This window comes from Silene latifolia, unplaced genomic scaffold (genome assembly GCF_048544455.1).
Source record: "Silene latifolia isolate original U9 population unplaced genomic scaffold, ASM4854445v1 scaffold_112, whole genome shotgun sequence".
Classification (NCBI taxonomy): domain Eukaryota; kingdom Viridiplantae; phylum Streptophyta; class Magnoliopsida; order Caryophyllales; family Caryophyllaceae; genus Silene; species Silene latifolia.
Genome location: NW_027413126.1, coordinates 1,901,326 through 1,922,070, shown reverse-complemented (window position 1 = coordinate 1,922,070; position 20,745 = coordinate 1,901,326).

Here is a 20,745-nt window from a genome sequence, read left to right as displayed (position 1 = left end):
TAATCTTTTCTCTCGATTTAAACTTTAAGTTTTTATAAAAGAAATCCGGAATTCGATTTTAAAACATGTAAGTTTAACTTGACTTTGCATTACATTTTCGTTCTCCCTTTGTTTTTCATTTTCCCTTTTCTATTCGCATTTTGAGGTGTGCGTTCACTCATGGAAGGTTCTAAAGGATGATTCATGTCAGCCGACCCCAAATTATTTTGGGATTAAGGCTCTGGTGTTGTTGTTGTTGTTGGCAAACTGATAGATCTGTTCTCATATAGACAAAAGATAGGCCTTGTTTATAAGTTTATGCTAGGATATTCATTCATGGTAAGAAATAATACTATACATATACGTAAGGTTTTTGTTTTAGAGATATCTATTGGAGGATGTTCAATTTTCGATTATTTTATTATATGGCTGTATGAAATTTAGGAAATTAGAAGGATAAAATTTTCAAGAACATATGAATTAAGTTTTACAGTCGTCCTTTTTTTTTTTTACATTAGATCATTTGAAAAGTTGTAATGCAAATTAGAAGATAGGAAGAATTTGAAGTTACCTCAATTAAAGATGCGGATATTTCTTTGCAGAGAATCTGAAAAAGTTACCTCAATTTTATGTTACATTGTAGTTTGGCACCCAAAAAAAGATGGGCTAAGGTCTCAATCTGCTCATATTTATTAGTTTAGCATCCAAGAAAAACCCACTTTTAATGGAGTGTGCCTTTGGGGGGGATGAAAACAAGAAAGGGAAAAGAAGGGAAAGGAATGGCATCACTCCAAATTTAGCTTTATGCTTGGAACAATAAGAAAAGGAATCCATGACAATTATATGACAACTCATGTACCACCACCAACAAACACCAACTTCTACTAATACTACCATACATCGCTGATCGAGAAACGTCACTGGTTCCGGCGACACCTTCCAGTTTGTAGCCTTTCCCTGTAGTCCTCTCCTGCTCCATGCAAAAGTGCTCCTGCGACCACTACAACCACCACCAAAAAACCTTTAAAACCCATCCCGAACACCAAAAATCTCCTCCTTGGCGCCCCAAACACACCAAATCTGGAGTTTTCGGGGGTAGGGGATGATATTAACGATATTGGGGGAGGTTTTAAAGGGCTTTTTTTTGTGGTGGTTATGGTAGGGGGAAGAGTTTCGAACAGGGAAGGGAAGTAATGGCCAAGGGGAAGAGTTCGCCTGCACCGGCATGTGTTCAAGGCAATGATGGCAGATGTTTGGGGGTCAAAGGTTGGTGATTGGTGGTTGTTTGGGGGTAGGGCAGAGGGTGGCTGGAGCTCCGTTGGGTAGGTCGCCAACGACCAGGCGACCGATCGACAGACGCCAGCCTTGATATGGTGGTCGTGGGTACGCATAGTGGTAGTAGCACTACTACAATTCATGGCTTTGAGAACGCCACTTTAAGAATGGTTAATAGCGGAACCGGTCTCTTTGTTTTTTTTTTAGTTTGGGCGCGCTGGTAGGATTCCAATAGAGAATGGTTATTTGTTCAAACCGTGCTTGTAAATAACAAAGAGAACGGTTAAGTTTGACCAACCGTCTTAATATATAAAAGAGACCGGTTAACATCTGAAACCGTTCTCCTTAAAACAACAAAGAGCACGGTCTTTGTCACCGACCGTTCTCATTTAAATCCCTAAGACTATTCAACACTTGCCATTTACACTTCTCTTTCTTAGTAACACAATCGCATTAAGCCCTAAAATTAAAGAATCATCTCCTATTTGCTCACCACCGTTGCTGCTCGTCCACCGCAACCTCCGGCCACCACCTCACGTTGCTCCTGGTAGTGCACACCTTCGTCGCTAACTGTTCTTGCTGCTTGTCTGCTGGTAAGACCGTATTTCTTAAATCTTTAATGTTATCTCTAAGACAATACTACAATCGGCATTCTCTTTGTCTAAAGCATCACAAATTCTTAAACCAACTGATTATTTATATACATAAAAATGACATTGGTTTTATTTTTTGCTGTTATGTGATGATAGGAAAAGATGAACCAACTGATTCTTTGTTTTCAGAATATAGGCAAGAATAATAGTTGTTGGGTCCAATGTCAAAATACACAAAATGTGTGAAATTAAATGATTCTAATGTCACATCCAAAGGATATCATGTGGGTTTTTCTTTCTCTGAAGGGTGTGTGTGTGTAATTAAACAATTGATATTGCGGTCAATTTAGGACTATACATATATATTATATGAGTCGGCTTGACTGATAGACTTTGCATCATGTGATTAATCATCATATTGAAAAAATCAACATGATTGTTTATCAAATTTATTCGGTATATTTGTTCTTAACTGAACTTACGTTCTGCATTTGATGTCCTAATTTGAAAAGAGGCATAATCAATTGCTGAAAGAAATTGTTTGCCCATTCGAGAATTTAGGCGTTATGAGTCTTCTACTCCGTACTAGGCAAAGGGGATGTATCCTCTCTATACATTTTGCTATATACGAATAAATTGTTCTTTCCTCTGGAAGGACGATGAGAATGACGATTTACTACTATGATATAGTTGTACATACTTGGACGTTTGTGATTTAAGTGGGTAATAAGAATGAATTTTCATTTGTTGCCACTAACTGAAATCTATTGTTAAAACAATAGTGTCGTAGCCAACGTGTTGTTACAACTGCATTATGGTGCAATTTTCTTGTCTTTTCGCTCAAGATCCGCATCTAGTTTGCAACCACTAGCCACGTAATGCCGGCTGAAGTCATACATTCCGTTGCATATTTTGCCAATCAGGTACTTCTCATTGCTTGTGTTCTGGCGGCTACTTTTTATTTGTTCTATTTTGAAGGTTCTTAGCACTGAAATTGGCCCTATCTATTATTCAGTGTAGAGAGACTAATTCATCTTTACATTGTAGACGCTTCTTGAATATGGTTTGAGTAGCTCAAGGTGTGGCCCAGATGCTATTCATCCGTACGTATATCTTTGAAACATACTATATCATTGTTACTTGAATGACTCAGTCTACTTCTCGTTCCCTCGTCATCAACCCTCAAAAAATGGTTTAAGTAAATGGTGAGCTACCACTAATAGAGGAATTTACGGTATGTTCTAGGAACAACTTGTAGTTAACTACTCTTACTCTCATTCTGTTTGACTGTATAACACTATATACAAAACCAAGGAACTTATATACGTTGTAGTGTAACTAATACTTATACTATTTATGTTTCTATTCCTGTTCCTATTCCTTAGTTCATATTTTTTTGTAAGAAATATTATTTAACCGTGTAGTGTATCTAATACTTGAGTTTTATAAAAAAAAAATAATAATTTGGATGTTGTACTCGTAAATTTAATATGGAAGGTACTTTCCTTGCCTATCAATGTAGTTTAGTACATAAAGAATGAAACTAGTAAAATATAATCTATTGTTTGTGCTCTGCCTTTTTTAAGAGAATGATGTGTTCACATTTTGTAACTGTATTTTATTTTTGCCATCAGTGAGAATGATTAAGGAACTCCATTGTTCTTTTTCCATTAAGAATATAGGCAAGTACAATTGTCTTTTTGGTGACTGAAAGGATAGTACCATGAAAATCAAAGAGACAGTTTTGTGTGTATGCGGGACAATAGTGCCATTGTGGCCTAAAATTGGTGAAGTGTTGAACCGAGAAACGTTACTATGCAGTGTAGTCACTGTGAAATGGCAAAATTTTATAATGGTAGTAGTTGAAATATGAATGGATTTATATTTTTACTATGAATTGATTATTTGAGCCTTTGAGGATATGTTTCCTGAAGCACTTCTCTTGTTATTTTGACTAATATGGAAAATATTATTTTTTTCAGTCAAACCAATTGCTTTTTTGCTTTTATAACTATGACTACTCTAAGGAACGATTTGTCTGGTCCTTGATATATGCGGTTGGTATATTCTGGATCCGGTTTGGTTCAACCATAGTTCATGGATTTCAACATTTGTGGACTTCACAGATAATCTAAGTAACTATTGTGTCTTGGAGACAATTTAAATTCATGTCTAAGATGCAATTGAAGTCTCTAATCTACTCTGTCTTCTTCAACCACCTGTGCAGTTCTCGTGATTGGTGGTGTAGGGTAATATCCGTATAATACCCTTTAATTATAGGATTATAACGCAAAATTTACATGTGATTATAGTCATAAAACGAAAAACATAATGAAACGATAAAGATATAGAAATAACCTTCGGTCCTAGTGCAAAAGGCAATGAGAGATCAAGTTAGATCTCCTCCTAATCGTTGCACCCAAGATGTCCGAGTAATGCCCTTGTGCTAGAGAGAATCCCCTAATTGCCTTGCAATATCGAGGGGATTGTTTTGTGAGTTTGTGTTGGATGAGAGATCCGGAATTCGGGAGGCACAATTCCCAAAACCCTAATAATTTTTTTAGCAAAATGAATTAGGTTAGACAAGAGGAGAAGACTCCCCTTTTGTCTATGGGAGCCTCGGCCAAACCGAGTGAGAGGAGCCCAAATGGGCTTTTCATTTTCTCTTCACTTAAACTCGTGGTCCGGTCCATGACTCGCTAAGTGTATATGACGCGGTTTCATTATAAACTGTTATCGGTTATCGGAAATTAAGGCATCAACTAATAATACGGGTTAGTTGAATTATTAATACATGTCCGACAAAACAGTATTGTATAATTATATTCAATATACATTTAATTAAATATAAAACGCTTATATTCAATTTTACAAATTAATTGCTTAATTCGCCTTAGCCATTTTTATTTAATCCGTATTAAATAAAATATCTCAACATCACATTTTAACTAATTATTAGTCAAATAACTCAGACTAACTGGTTAGTCAAAATTGGCATCTACATGACTTTGTATTTTCATCTTGTCACATCACTCAAACGTATCCTATAGGTGTGACTTTTAGGGACCAGTTGATCACCGCCATCTGTATGACAATAACGTCAAACTTATCTTGCAAGCCAACCGTTATTGATAAACGTGGATCAACTGATAATAATACCAAAAGTATGCCCTTTGATCCTTTTAGAGATTTATAAGTCCTTGCACTAACTGTTAAGGACACCAACCCCAACAAGCTCCCACTTGTCCGTACAAGTGTATGTGCAATGACGTTATCCGCACTAACTGGAGGACACAAGCTCCAACAAACTCCCACTTGTCCGTACAAGTGTATGTGCGATAACCGATTCTCATATTCATTTAAAATTTCTCCCACTCAATGTAAAACAATTTGCAGATCTGGATCCACAAAGGTCGTATTTTACAATCGATCAGGATCTAGAGTGGTTTCCCCGACTAGAGAGTAACTTAACCGATAAAACGAATCCGTATCCGAGCATGGCCATGCATTTCGATTCTGACTCCTCGAGTGGCCCCGAGAAATATCGAGTACGATAAAGGTGAATATTTCCTTCAACTCGAACTCCTTCCGATCTAAGCACAGCATGAAATGACCCAGAAACAATCTACTTGGCCCCCTGTTACGGATGACCGTGAGAAAGAAACCAAAGTCACCCAAAATCTGCCTTAGTCTCAAGAGACAGTCGATAGTCAAAAGAATCGACTCTTAGGATCACCATGGAGGTCCTATCCACGACCCGGCACCGAATGTTATAAAACATTTAGGACTCCACGTCGTTGTCACAATTGTGTCCTACGAAATATCCGTATAAATCGCCTCTGTGATTGGTCACCAACTTTGTTGACTTATGGCTCGTTGAACCCACCATCAACCAACGTCACAAAATAATTGCCAGAGTTATCGGCTCATGTGGGCAATTAAGGACTGAAAAATATAATGTTCGTTCGATTCACTTTGTGGTGTTCAAAATTTGTCATACAAATCCACATGAAAAACAATATATATATAAAAATATCAAAACGATGATGTTGTATAGAGTACAAAAGCGAATGAATCTAATCCATAAAAGAGTACTACAACTTAGGAACACGTTTAATTCCCATGGAATTAACGTGCCCTTCATGCTTATCTTGTCGTAATGCTTTAGTGAGAGGATCTGCTATGTTATCATCTCAGTAGCAATCTTTTCTATCACTACGCCTTTTGCTCCACGTAATCCGGATTAGATGAGCTTTCCGTTGTACATGTCTAGACTTGTTGCTAGACTTTGGCTCCTTAGCTTGGAAGATGGCACCACTATTGTCGCAATAGATGGTGATCGGGTCATTCGAACTAGGCACTACGAGATAGCCCGTAAGAATTGACGCATCCATATCGCTTCCTTTGTAGCTTCGGGACGCGGCATAGTACTCGGACTCGGTCGTAGAATCTCTTTGTAACGTTTGTTTCGAACTCTTCCAGTGATCTGCAGCGCCATTAAGAGTAAAAACGAATCCGATCGAGATTTCGAGTCATCACGATCCGTTTGGAAGCTAGCGTCTGCGAATTCGCTTGCGCATAGTTTTTGTTCGCCTCCATAAGTCAATGCCCAATCTTTAGTCCTCCGTAGGTACTTAAGAATGTTCTTGACACCAACCAATGTGATTCACCGGATGCTTTGTTGGAATCGACTTGTCATACTCAATGCATATGCCACGTCGGGACGTGTGCATATCATGGCATACATGATAGATCCTATTGCCGAAGCATAAGGTATCCGTGCCATGCGCTCTTTTGCTTCCGGTGTCTCTGGTGCCTGAGACTTGCTCAGATGCACCCTGGAGACATAGGAAGGAACCCCTTCTTGGAGTTAGTCATGCTTTGAATCTCTCTAGGACTTTGTCTATGTAAGACTCCCGATCGAGAGATAGCATCCGTCGTGATCTATCTCGATAGATACGGATGCCTAGAATTCTTTGTGCCTCTCCCAGATCTTTCATCCGGAAATGGTTTTTCAACCATACTTTCACCGAAGTTAAGAGAGGTATGTCATTCCCAATCCGGAGTATGTCGTCAACATACAATATTAGGAAGACAATCTTGCTCCCACTCGACTTGATATATAGACATGGTTCCTCGACCGATCGAGTAAATCCATTTTCTTTTATCACTTGGTCGAAGCGATGATTCCAACTCCTTGATGCTTGCTTAAGTCCATAAATGGAACGCTTAAGCTTGCACACTTTCTTAGGATGTCTTTGGATCGATAAAACCTTCGGGTTGTACCATGTACAACTCTTCCTCCAAAAAGCCGTTTAAGAAGGCGGTTTTCACGTCCATTTGCCAGATTTCATAGTCATGAAAAGCGGCAATCGCTAAGATAATCCGAATGGAACGCAAAGATGACTACGGGTGCAAAAATCTCATCGTAGTGCAAACCTGGCACTTGGGTGAAACCTTTAGCAACTAGTCGTGCTTTGTAGATATCTTGTTGACCTTCCACAGAATGCTTTATCTTGTAAAGCCATTTGCATTGAAGGGGACGAACCTTAGCGGGTAAGTCAACAAGATCCCACACGTTGTTCTCATACATGGAGTCCATCTCGGATTGCATGGCCTCAAGCCACAACTTTGAGTCGAATCGGTCATGGCACCTTTATAGGTTGCGGGTTCACTACTCGTTAAGAGTAGAATGTCATCTATGTCATGTTCCTCGACCGGACCAATGTATCTCATGCGGAGGAATAGAGACTCTTCCCGACCTCCTAGGTTCCTCAGGAATATTTACCGCAGCCAGGATTGAAGGAATTGGTTCCTCCAATGGTTGCTCGGTGTTGGTTCGGAATCTCCGACGGTCGAAGGTTCTATCACTCTTTGCATTCTCGAGAAATTCCTTCTCTAAGAATGTCGCACTAGCCGCAACAAAAACGCGTTGTTCGGTTGGCGAATAGAAGTAATGACCACGTGTTCCTTTAGGATAACCTATAAAGTATGTCTTGACCGATCGCGGGCCGAGCTTATCTTCCGGTCTCCACTTGACATAAGCCTCGCAGCCCCAAACCCGTATAAAGGACAAGTTAGGGACCGTTCCCTTCCATAGTTCATATGGAGTCTTGTCAACAGCTTTAGACGGACTTGATTTAAGTATTAGAGCAAATGACATAAGAGCATAACCCCATAATGAGTCGGGCAACACGGTGTGACTCATCATGGATCGAACCATATCAAGTAATGTTCGATTTCTCCGTTCGGACACACCATTCACCGAGGTGTTCCGGTGGAGTTAATCGTAGGGCGATCCCACAATCTTTAAGGTGTTGATCAAACTCGTGAGAAAGATACTCGCCACCACGATCCGAACGTAGTGTTTTTATCTTTCTACCAAGTAGGTTACACCCTATTTTGGTATTCTTTGAATTTCTCAAAGGATTCACTTTTGTGCTTCATTAAGTAGACATAGCCATATCTACTTAAATCATCCGTGAAAGTGATGAAATACCTATAGCCTTCTCGTGCGGTGATTGACATAGGACCACATACATCCGTGTGTATGAGCCCTAATAGGTCGGCGAAATAAGCATTCCAACACCTTTGAAGGAAATACGAGTCATCTTACCGATGAGACATGATTCACACGTGCCAAATGATTGAAAATCAAAGGCCGAGATAGCTCCATTTTTAATGAGCTGATTTACGCGTTTTCTCATTAATGTGTCCCATGCGGCGATTGCCATAGATATGTTTGATCTTTATCACCAACCTTTAACTTTTTATTCATTACGTGTAATATTTCGGTCGTCTGATCTAAAACATAAATTCCGTTCAAGGAGACTGCCTTGCCATAAATCATATTGTGTAAAGAGAAAATGCAAGCATTATTTTCTATTACAAATGAAAAACCAAGTTTGTCAAGTGCAGAAACTGAAATAATGTTTTTCGAAAGACTAGGAACATAATAGCAATCATATAATGATAACTCAAATCCGCTAGGAAGCTGGATCACATATGTCCCCTTTGAGATGGCAGCCACTCTTGCTCCATTCCCAACACGCAGGTCAACCTCACCCTTTACGAGAGGCTCGAGATTTCGGAGGCCCTGCACATGATTACACAGATGAGAACCACAACCAGTATCTAGTACCCAAGTTCCGTAACTTGCATGGTTAATCTCAATCATATGAATAAAAGTAGAAGAAGAAGACATACCAACAGGTTTAACGCGACCCGCTTTTATGTCCTCATGATAGACAGGACATGTCCGCCTCCAATGCCCAGTCTTGTGGCAGTGATGGCATTCCATGTTCTCGGTTTTGCTCTTTGTCGCGCCTGATGAGGTGCTCGACTCACCAGGCCCACTCTTACCTGAACCCGACTTCTTAAACTTCGGTTTACCTACTGCTAGGTTTGCCTGAGCTTTGCCCTTACCTTTCCCTTTGTTTGACACAACGAGAACATCCTGTTTCATGCTCCCACTGAGCTTCATGTCCTTCTCGGTCTGTACGAGAAGGGAGTGCAGCTCATGGGGAGTTTTCTTCAAATCATTCATATAGTAATTCGCTCTAAATTGCGAATAACCATCGTGGAGTGAATGAAGTATGCGGTCGATCACAATGTTCTTGCTGATCTTACAATCAAAGGTCTCCAGCTTCTCGACATTCTCAATCATGCTGAGAATGTGTGGGCTAACTGGTTGGCCCTTCTGGAGTCTCGCATCAAAGAAGCGAGTGGTATGCTCATAGGTCACGATTCTCGGCGCTTTCGAGAATTCCTTGGTGAGCGTGGTGAAAATCTTGTTTGCACCATGGGCTATGAAGCGTTTACGCAAAATTGGATTCCATTGCAAAAATGAGTACGTTTTTAATCGCACCCGCTTCCATACGAAATCATTAAACTTGGTGATTTCAAAGACTCTAGCCGTGGGACCTGGGTTTGCGGGAGGGGCTCTAATAGATATTTGAGCTTCCGTCGCCGGCGGCAGCATTCCGTAATGCCGCCTCCCGCCTCTCGGTTGGATCCATCATTCTTCGATCGAGTAGACGATTCATCCGATTCATGAAGATCCGAAGCCCGGACTCACGGTCCAATGTGGCACTTGGCATTGGGTTATCAAGCAGAACCGACCATTTGTTATTTGCGGTTTAAAGAACGTGATCTACACCAAAAAGAAAGAAAAACAAAAAGAAATAAGCAACTCATCGAGGTGATTTAAGTCTATTTTAAAATTCATTTTAACGTGTAGACTCAATGCACTTGCATAATTGATCTCCCTCAAGAATGATACAAGTGATCCCAAGACTCAATTTACGTAAATTGATAAGCCAACTGTTTAGCTAATTCTTCCGGAAGAACTCTTGGTCGATAGATTTCCGTAAATCCTATCTATAGTCCACCATAGTCACAGGATCGTACGAGTGACCATAGTGTTGAGATAAAATAGGTCAATCGGTTCCAACTTACCCGACGTAGAAGGGGTCATATTATGCCTACCGACGAAGAAGGGACTCATTGGAGTTTGACCTATAAAGACTATTCTCAATTTTTGTTTATACGAGGAAGATCCCATCAACTAAATTATAATTCATATTAAGTGAACGAATAACTAGCGTTTGCGTGAATGAATTAATTTGGATGATGGCTTAAAGTCGTGTGACATACGAATGTCAAAGAAAACTAACTCGTGACCTCTATATGTGTCAGTTTTCATGCAATTATTAGGTGGTTTGGTTTTTAGGCGGAAAATGATGCATACTATCGTTACAATAAAATAAATAAATGAATGCAATACGTAAATAAAAAATTTCCTAGTGTGGCCTATCCTAGTAAAAAGAACAAAATACAACTTTGGAATCCACCGTTGGACCCGAAAAGCTTGTCTTGATGTTCCATCTTCATCCAAGTAGCGGGAGTGAGCATCCGGTCTCCATCTTTAGTCTTCTCAAGAATTACAATTTAAAATTTACAAATATAAACCTATTTACATTCTAAATAAAAACTTGTAATTAAAAGAAATAAAATGGAGATACGAGATCTCAAAATACAACCAAGACCGTGTTCCATCATTACGGTAACACGTTCTACTAAGGCCACACTAAGTTACAACCGTTTGCAAAATAATTAAATACGTAATTAAAAGGCATTCAAAACATTCAAAATATAAACAAGAACGATAAATTAAAATGCATCAACTAAAAATTAAATTTATTCGTGACATAATTCCGTAATTATGTTAAATTTTTATCCAAACCACCAAAGATAATTAAAATTATATGACAAAACCGCTTTAGTCATGTTAATTTTAATCCGAGATAATCCGTTACAATAAATCGTTTTAAAGTAACTTTATTTTACGTGGGTGAACCGTTTCACTAACAAGCGAGAGCATAAAAACCGTTTTATGCATTAAAAGGGGCCGAAAAAAAAAAACAGAAATTTTTTTTTTTTTTTTTTTTCTTCTGTACTGCTGTTCGTGAACAGTACCAGGGGCCAAAAAAAATTTTTTTTTTTTTTTAAAATCGGCTGAAATGCCGAGAGTCTCTAAGGGCAAAAAAAAAATAATCGGCTAAAACGAGATCAAACAAGTGATCAAACAACAAAACGATTTGTAAAAACTCAATTGCAATTTAATCTAATCCGTATAGAAATCAAATTACAATTGTTAATCTTCAACATATTGCAATAATTATCGGTTAAAATTACAACATGTGAAGAACGATTGAAAACAAGAGATCGATTGATCTAACAAAATCATGTGGCACGCATAACGATGCAAAAAAACCAGAAAACAGGCCGTGAAAGAAAGCCACACGGTTTTCTAAAAAAAAATTAGCCACACGAAATTTTATGCAATCATTTTGATCGAACTTTAACAAATTGCAATGAATATCGATTACAATACAATATGCAAAGATCGAAAATGAACACAAAACAAAAGACAACTATTACCGTGTAAACTTGACACGGATCACAAGGCACAAAACAACAACAAAAACGCAGCAAAAAAAATTTCTGCCGAGTAAAAAAATTGAGCCGTGACAAAATTTTTTTGAACAAAATTCATCGTTTCAACAATCGTTTGATGAAAAACACATATAAAAATTTACGTGGCCTCGCTCTGATACCACTTGTAGGGTAATATCCGTATAATACCCTTTAATTATAGGATTATAACGCAAAATTTACATGTGATTATAGTCATAAAACGAAAAACATAATGAAACGATAAAGATATAGAAATAACCTTCGGTCCTAGTGCAAAAGGCAATGAGAGATCAAGTTAGATCTCCTCCTAATCGTTGCACCCAAGATGTCCGAGTAATGCCCTTGTGCTAGAGAGAATCCCCTAATTGCCTTGCAATATCGATGGGATTGTTTTGTGAGTTTGTGTTGGATGAGAGATCCGGGAGGCACAATTCCCAAAACCCTAATAATTTTTTTAGCAAAATGAATTAGGTTAGACAAGAGGAGAAGACTCCCCTTTTGTCTATGGGAGCCTCGGCCAAACCGAGTGAGAGGAGCCCAAATGGGCTTTTCATTTTCTCTTCACTTAAACTCGTGGTCCGGTCCATGACTCGCTAAGTGTATATGACGCGGTTTCATTATAAATCATTATCGGTTATCGGAAATTAAGGCATCAACTAATAATACGGGTTAGTTGAATTATTAATACATGTCCGACAAAACAAAGATTGTATAATTATATTCAATATACATTTAATTAAATATAAAACGCTTATATTCAATTTTACAAATTAATTGCTTAATTCGCCTTAGCCATTTTTATTTAATCCGTATTAAATAAAATATCTCAACATCACATTTTAACTAGTTATTAGTCAAATAACTCGGACTAACCGGTTAGTCAAAATTGCATCTACATGATTGTATTTTCATCTTTCACATCACTCAAACGTATCCTATAGGTGTGACTTTTAGGGACCAGTTGATCACCGCCATCTGTATGACAATAACGTCAAACTTATCTTGCAAGCCAACCGTTATTGATAAACGTGGATCAACTGATAATAATACCAAAAGTATGCCCTTTGATCCTTTTAGAGATTTATAAGTCCTTGCACTAACTGTTAAGGACACCAACCCCAACAGGTGGTTCCTTTTTCATTGAAGGTCGAGTCTCTTCAGGGATGTTTCTACTCATTATAACTATCATTAAAGGTACATACTCTGTTTACATGAAACTTGTGATGTTTCACGTGCTTCGCTTTTTGTTGCAATAGATGATGTTAGGAATATATGATGTTGTTGTTATGACCGAGGTATTTATTTAATCTAATTACAATTACACAATTGAAATCCTTGCTTCGGGTAATTATTTTACTTTATACATCATATATACTATATTAACTTCATTTTTGGGTGTCGTGTGTATATAGTTCATGCTTAACATCCTAAAGGCATATATCGTTGAGCAAATTGACGAGGAGCGGAATATTTGGGCTGAATTCACACTCCTGTTTAAGCCAAAAAGCAATGAAGTTCGATTTATTTGCACCTGGATGCGACTAAAAGTGATGAGGGTTGAGGGATTTTTATTTATGTTTTGCACAAGCTAGCGTATCTTCGATATTTGTAGGCTCTTAAAAACATGATAGGATGGGATATTTTTTTTAACAATTTGTCCTTATGGATTCAAATTAAATTTGAAGGTTATTTGTTGTGAAAAATTTGCTGGAGTTTCTGAATTATAACAGGTTTAATTCTTATGAGCTATACTATTCAATCGTGTAGGGGTCACAATAAAAAAAGAAATATTTTTTTTTTAAAAAAAAATGTGGGGTTCAAAGAGAACGGTTTCTTTATCATAAAAACCCTCCTCTTTGAAAAGATAGAACAAAGACGCCAAAAAATTGACAACATCAAAGAGATCAGGCATTACAAGGAGACCGGTTCTTCTTTGCAACCGTTCTATTTGATATATCAACAAGCACGGTTATTGAGAGGAACCGTTCTGATTGTTGTTATAAAGAGACCGGGTTGACTTTATTTCAACCGTTCTCTTAGATCAAAGAGAATGCTTGGCCACATGACGGTCCAAACTACGTATAAGAGCGGTTACCAACCATTCTCTTTGATCATTTTTGTAGTAGTGTGGCTATGGATGTTGGGTGGTGGGTATAGAGATGAGATAAGCTTAGAGGGAATGAGAATGGGATACCTTGGGGGGGAGGGGGGGGGGGGGGGGTGAGCGGTAAGGATGTTAAGGAATTTGGGGGTAAGGAGGGGAGTAAAGGAATGATTGTTTTGGTCAAACAAACACAAACAAAGGGTGTTAAATAGTTTTGTTTTCTTTTTCCTTTCTTGAATACCCCAAACCAAACAGTCCCTTAGAGATTTTATTCTCTTAATAGTAAGGGAGATTAACTTTTTCATTGGTACTAAAACCATTTTTAATTAAATACAAAATCTTATCTTCGTGAACATGGTGCAACTCACCAAAATGAAACCTTAATAACTGAGACGAACCTTTATGAGTTTTGCAAATTATTTTAAGCTACAATAAGTACGTAAAACTGAATGATGTTATGTTCAACAACATGTATCATAATTATATATATTTAGTGTGTATGAAATGTTGGATTTCTTACAACATAATTTTACTTGACTATCTCCAATTAAGAGTATTTTCTCCCTATAAACTTCTCGCGAAATCAAATCTACGCTAATTTTCAATAGAATTAGGAGTCTCTAAATAACAATCCAAATTATTTGTGATTCTATTACATAGCATGCACGGGGTACCTAGTAGTTTCATCTATGACACCAAGAGTTAGTAATTTATGCCATCATTGAAATTGTTGGGCTACCAAGTTAGTATTTTGTGGCATCATTAAAAACATTGGTTTACGTTACCATAGTCTGGTAATAAAAAAAATAATTAAGTTTACCAAAAAGTCCAACTATGCTAAAAATAGGAGTAAACAAAAATTACAAAAGTTTCGGGGTTGTTTTAGATGATGATTAATTAATCGCCAGTTCCTACAACAAAAACGCAACAACAACGCAAGAAAAACGTTGTGACATTTGGTAGTAATTATATCAGTTGTATAACATTCAGATCCATAGTTGGATTATAGAGTTATCATTCTTGTTATCGCACGAACCATCGGTTTTTTACTGAAATAGTCTTTGACTATTCACAATTAAGGCAACTTGTCCTTAAGAACTTCACGCCAAATATATAATACCAGGGGCGGCCATTGACATGAGCAATTCGGTTCGTTGAACTGGGGCCCAATAAGGATTGGGGCCTCGTCTGGGAAAGTTAATTCTGTTATAAAGATGCTTAACTGTGTTATATTGTTGCAGCAGGAGCCACTGACCAGGTCATCTCACATCAACAAGCAAGTCAAGGCAACATCACACCAGACTCAGGAACCAGTCCAGCAGAGCTAAGTTTAGTGGCCAATAAGTATGTGTACAAGCCCAACCACCAGCTGCCACCATGATCAGCTGGTTGGTCACTAACTTAGGCTTAAAAAACGTCCTAAGGGTTCAAGGGAAAATCATAATGCAAGTCCCAGAAATTCGAACTGGACAGAACTGCAGGAAATGACAAAAAGAGCAAAAGCAATCTTTCCATTTCTGGCTAAACCATGAGGAAAAGGCAACTAAAGGACTTTTGGCTTATCTCACCATTTACTAGATGCGACCTAGAACTAATTTTAATGCCAAGGACCCAAACATTTTGTCCTCAAGTGCCTACACACAACAGAAAAGCCATCAATACAGCAAAGGACCACAGCATGTCACTATCATCTGCATTTCTCTTTTGTTTTTATTCCAGTTTACAATTAAGAGCTTTTAAACCGTTGTAATATTGTATTTTGACTCTTGACAGCATGTGAGAAAGGATCTTGACCCTTGGATGTAGTTTCCTTTCAAGTTTGTAACCTAAAAAGGCCTATATAAGGACCTTGACTCAGACGGTTGTAACACAGCTGATTTATGAATGAAACCTGAGAATTATCTCAAAATTAAACCTCTTAATCTTGTGCTTAATCTTTATATTAGAGCCAGGCTTAATAACAACCTGTGCTTAGACTGTGGTTGTTGATTAGTACCTATTAGTAGAGTTTAAACATTCCTGTGCTGAGTCTTTGGTTTGTTTAGCTTTGTTGTTGCTTCAGTTGAGATTTTCCTGTGTAAATCTGTGGAATTTCTCAGCTTAAGTCCCCTCAAATTATTAACTTATCTCCCTGTGAGTATTCTGTGGGTTATTAGTTGATAATTATATCCAAAGGTCCTTATATTTAGTCCCCATCTCAAAACTGTTCCATTTACAGCCTGTTGTGTCTGTCAGTCAGTTTCTGTGAGTCTTAAAAATACTTAGATTCCCTCAAAAATCCTGGAATTTTGCTTAGAGTTAGATCCTATATTAAAGTTAATTACTGCCAAATTTTATGATTTTAGGAGGTCATTTGATAATTTTAATAAATAACACAAATTTATTGCATTCTTGAGAAACTGTCTTTGGTTTGCTGAGCTGTTTGCTGTAATTGTTTAAACCCTTGGACATTACTCAGCAATTTGGTAATCAGAGCAAGGTTATAACACAATTCCATCTTGTGTTAGTCTTGGGAGAGAAAAGTGAGTTCATTTTACCCTAACTACAACAAAAACACAAAAAATTACCCAATGAGTGAAGAGAGAATTACTGGCATTGAAACCAGAGTGGAACAGATAGCAGGGAGGATTGATCACTTGGTGAACATTGTTAACATTCTTGCAGAAGAGATTCCCAACCATGACAAGGAGACCACCCCACAGAGGCCGAGGCAGGGGTAGGGGCTTTGTTGGAGCAGGAAGAGGACATCAATATTATCAAGAACAAGAGGAGGATCTCTTCTCAGATACTGATGAATTTATGGCAGAGGGCATCTACATGGAGAGAGACAAAGATATAAAAGTAGAAATTTCTGATTTCCATGGTAGTTTAAACTCTGAAGATTTATTAGACTGGATTATAACTTTTGAGAGAGTCTTTGAGTTTAAAGGATATACTGACAGGAAAGCTTTCAAAGTTTCTATCCTTAAATTCAAGGGCTATGCCTCACTTTGGTATGAAACCCTGAAAAACCAGAGAATTAGAGAAGGCAAGGAACCCATTAAATCTTGGCAAAAACTTAAAAAGAAGTTGAAGGATAAGTTTATAGATAAAGATTACACACAGGACATGTTCATTAAGTTAACCTAACTAAAGCAAGACCAACAATCTGTTGAGTCTTACCTTAGGAGCTTTGAACAACTTACCCTGCAATGTGAGACTACTGAAAAGCCTGAACAGAAGATTGCTAGGTTTGTTGAGGGCTTAGATCCTAAGATTGCTTTGAGGCTTAGAATACAGCAGGTTTGGTCCTTTGATGAGGCAGTTAACCTGGCATTGAGGATTGAAAAGATGGGAAAGGCTAAGGTTACTGCTTCCAAACCCATTACCAGACCTACCTTCAAACCTTTTTCTGGAGTTAGGATTGGAGAGAACCCAAAGCCTGCAACCCAACCAACACCAGACAAAGGAAAGGGTCCTATGAATCCTAAAACCAACCCACCTATGACTGATAGGAAGATTAAATGCTTCCAATGCCAAGGGTATGGCCATTTTAGGAAGGACTGTCCTTCCAAGAGAACCTTGACAACAATGGAGGTAGAACAATGGGAGAGGGAAGGTTTGGTTCAATATGAGGAAGATGAGACCCTGATATTAGAAGAAAAGGAGACTAAGGAGGAGCCAGAACAGGAGCAAGTTATGGCCCACCCTGATACAGGTCACAGCTTGGTCTTATGGAGAGTTATGCACTCCCAACACACACCTTTGGAAACTGATCAAAGGTCCCTGATATTCAGAACTAGATGCACAATTCAGGGAAGGGTTTGTAACCTGATGATAGATGGGGGAAGCTGTACAAATGTAGCATCAAGTGCTATGGTTAACAAGCTCAACTTGACAACTCAAGAGCACCCAAACCCTTACAAGCTGAGATGGTTGAACAAAGGAGCAGAAGTAAGGGTGGACAAGCAATGTTTGTTTCCATTTTCTATTGGGAAGGTATATAAAGATGAAGTCTTGTGTGGCATTGTTCTAATGGATGCCTGCCACTTACTCTTGGGAAGTCCATGGGAGTATGACAGGAATACCACTCACCATGGGAAGGATAACATCTATAGTTTCAGACATGAAGGCAAGAAGGTCACCCTGACCCCATTGCCACCTAATCAGAGGAACTATGGAAGTCCAAGTATACCAGAGGAGACCAATGGTGTGCTATTTCTTTCTGAAGCAGCCATGATCAAAGAAATGAAGCAAGACCAGCATGTCTGGGTGTTATTATCCAACGAAGTGAGTAAGGAAGGGGACCCTGAGATGCCTGCTGAAATCAAGCCATTAATTCAGAAGTATAAAGAGGTGTTTCCAAGGGAGCTACCTAGTGGGTTGCCACCATTGAGAGGCATTGAGCACCACATAGACCTTGTTCCAGGCTCAGTGCTTCCTAATAGGCCAGCTTATAGATGTGATCCAGCTGCTACCAAAGATTTACAGAGTCAAATTGAGGAGCTTATGAGCAAAGGATTTGTCAGGGAATCTCTCAGTCCTTATGCAGTCCCTGCTCTACTTGTTCCCAAGAAGGATGGAACCTGGAGAATGTGTACTGACAGCAGGGCCATCAGCAACATTACTGTCAAGTATAGGTTCCCAATCCTAAGGTTGGATGACATGATATATGAGCTTAGTGGTGTCATGGTCTTTTCTAAGATTGACCTCGGGCAAGGGTACCACCAAGTCAGGATAAGAGAAGGAGATGAGTGGAAAACTACCTTCAAAACTAAACATGGACTGTATGAATGGCTTGTGATGCCATTTGGTCTTTCTAATGCACCAAGCACCTTTATGAGATTAATGACTGAGGTGTTAAGGCCATGTTTAGGCAAATTTGCAGTGGTCTACTTTGATGACATCTTGATTTACAGCAGCAACAAAAGTGAACACCTGAAACACCTTGAAGCTGTGTTCAGGATCCTCAAGGAACACAAGTTGTTTGGCAAGCTAGAAAAGTGCTCTTTTATGGTTGAAGAAGTGGCATTTCTGGGGTACATTATTTCTGGGAGGGGCATTACAGTTGATCAGGACAAGGTTGTGGCTATCCAATCATGGCCAACTCCTAAAAAAATTACTGAGGTAAGGGGGTTCCATGGATTGGCTTCATTTTATAGAAGATTTATCAAGAACTTCAGCTCAGTTGTTGCTCCAATCACTAAGTGCATGAAGAAAGGAGAGTTCCATTAGACTGAGAGTGCTCAGCAGTCCTTTAAGAGGATTAAAAAGTTGATGCGTGAGACTCCTATCCTGAAATTACCAGATTTTGATCAACTCTTTGAAGTGGAGTGTGATGCCAGTGGTGTGGACATTGGTGCAGTCCTGATCCAAGCTCATAAACCTGTAGCTTATTTCAGTGACAAATTGAATGGAGCTAAATTGAAATATTCTACCTATGACAAAGAATTTTATGCAATTATCAGGGCAATCATGCATTGGAGTCATTATTTGAAGCCAAAGCCATTTGTGTTGCACTCTGACCATGAAGCTTTGAAGTATATAAATGGCCAACACAAATTGAGTCACATGCATGCTAAGTGGGTGGAATATTTGCAATCATTTACATTTTCTAGCAAGTATAAGGAAGGGAAACAGAATATAGTGGCAGATGCTCTATCAAGGAGACACTCCTTGATGTCAACCATGGAGAACAAGGTTCTTGGCTTTGAAAACTCTATGGAAGCTGCTCAAAACTAAGCCGTTGTTCAGTACATCTCACCACCCTCAAACAGATGGCCAAACCGAGGTCACTAACAAAACATTGGGTAGGATTCTGAGATGTCTTGTCAACAAGAGTCTAAAATATTGGGACATCAAGCTAGCAGCAGCAGAATTTGCCTTTAATAGATCACCATCAACTACTACTGGTCACAGTCCTTTTGAGGTTGTCTATGGGATTAATCCTCTAATGCCTATAGACTTGTCCTCTGTGCCAAGAAATGAGATGAATTTTGATGCTAAGGTCAGGGCAGAATAGCTACTGAAGCTCCATAAAACTGTGAAAAGAGAAATTGAGAAAGCCAATGAGAAATACATGAAACAGTCCAAGGTGCCTCAGAAGAAGAAAGAATTTGTTCCAGGGGATTTGGTCTAGGTTCACTTAAGAAAGAGAGGTTTCCAGCAAAGAGAAAGAACAAATTAATTCCAAGAGATGATGGCCCCTTTGAAATTGTTGAGAAAATTGGTCTAAATGCCTATAAGGTGGATCCACCAGGAGAGTATGAGGTACATGGTACTTTCAATGTGGGTGACCTAAGTCCATATTATGAGGATGCTGAAGGGGAGGAGCCACTAGGCTTGAGGACAAGCCATGTTCAACCAGGGGAAGTTGCAGCAGGAGCCACTGACCAGGTCATCTCACATCAACAAGCAAGCCAAGGCAACATCACACCAGACTCAGGAACCAGTCCAGCAGAGCTAAGTTTAGTGGCCAATAAGTATGTGTACAAGCCCAACCACCAGCTGCCACCATGGCCAGCTGGTTGGTCACTAACTTAGGCTAAAAAAGAGTCCTAAGGGTTCAAGGGAAAATCACAATGCAAGTCCCAGAAATTCGAACTGGACAGAACTGTAGCAAAGGACAAAAAGAGCAAAAGCAATCTTTTCATTTCTGGCTAAACCATGAGGAAAAGGCAACTAAAGGACTTTTGGCTTGTCTCACCATTTACCAGATGTGACCTAGAACTAATTTTAATGCCAAGGACCCAATCATTTCATCCTCAAGTGCCTACACACAACAAAAAAGCCAATAATATAGCAAAGGACCACAGCATGTCACTGTCATCTGCATTT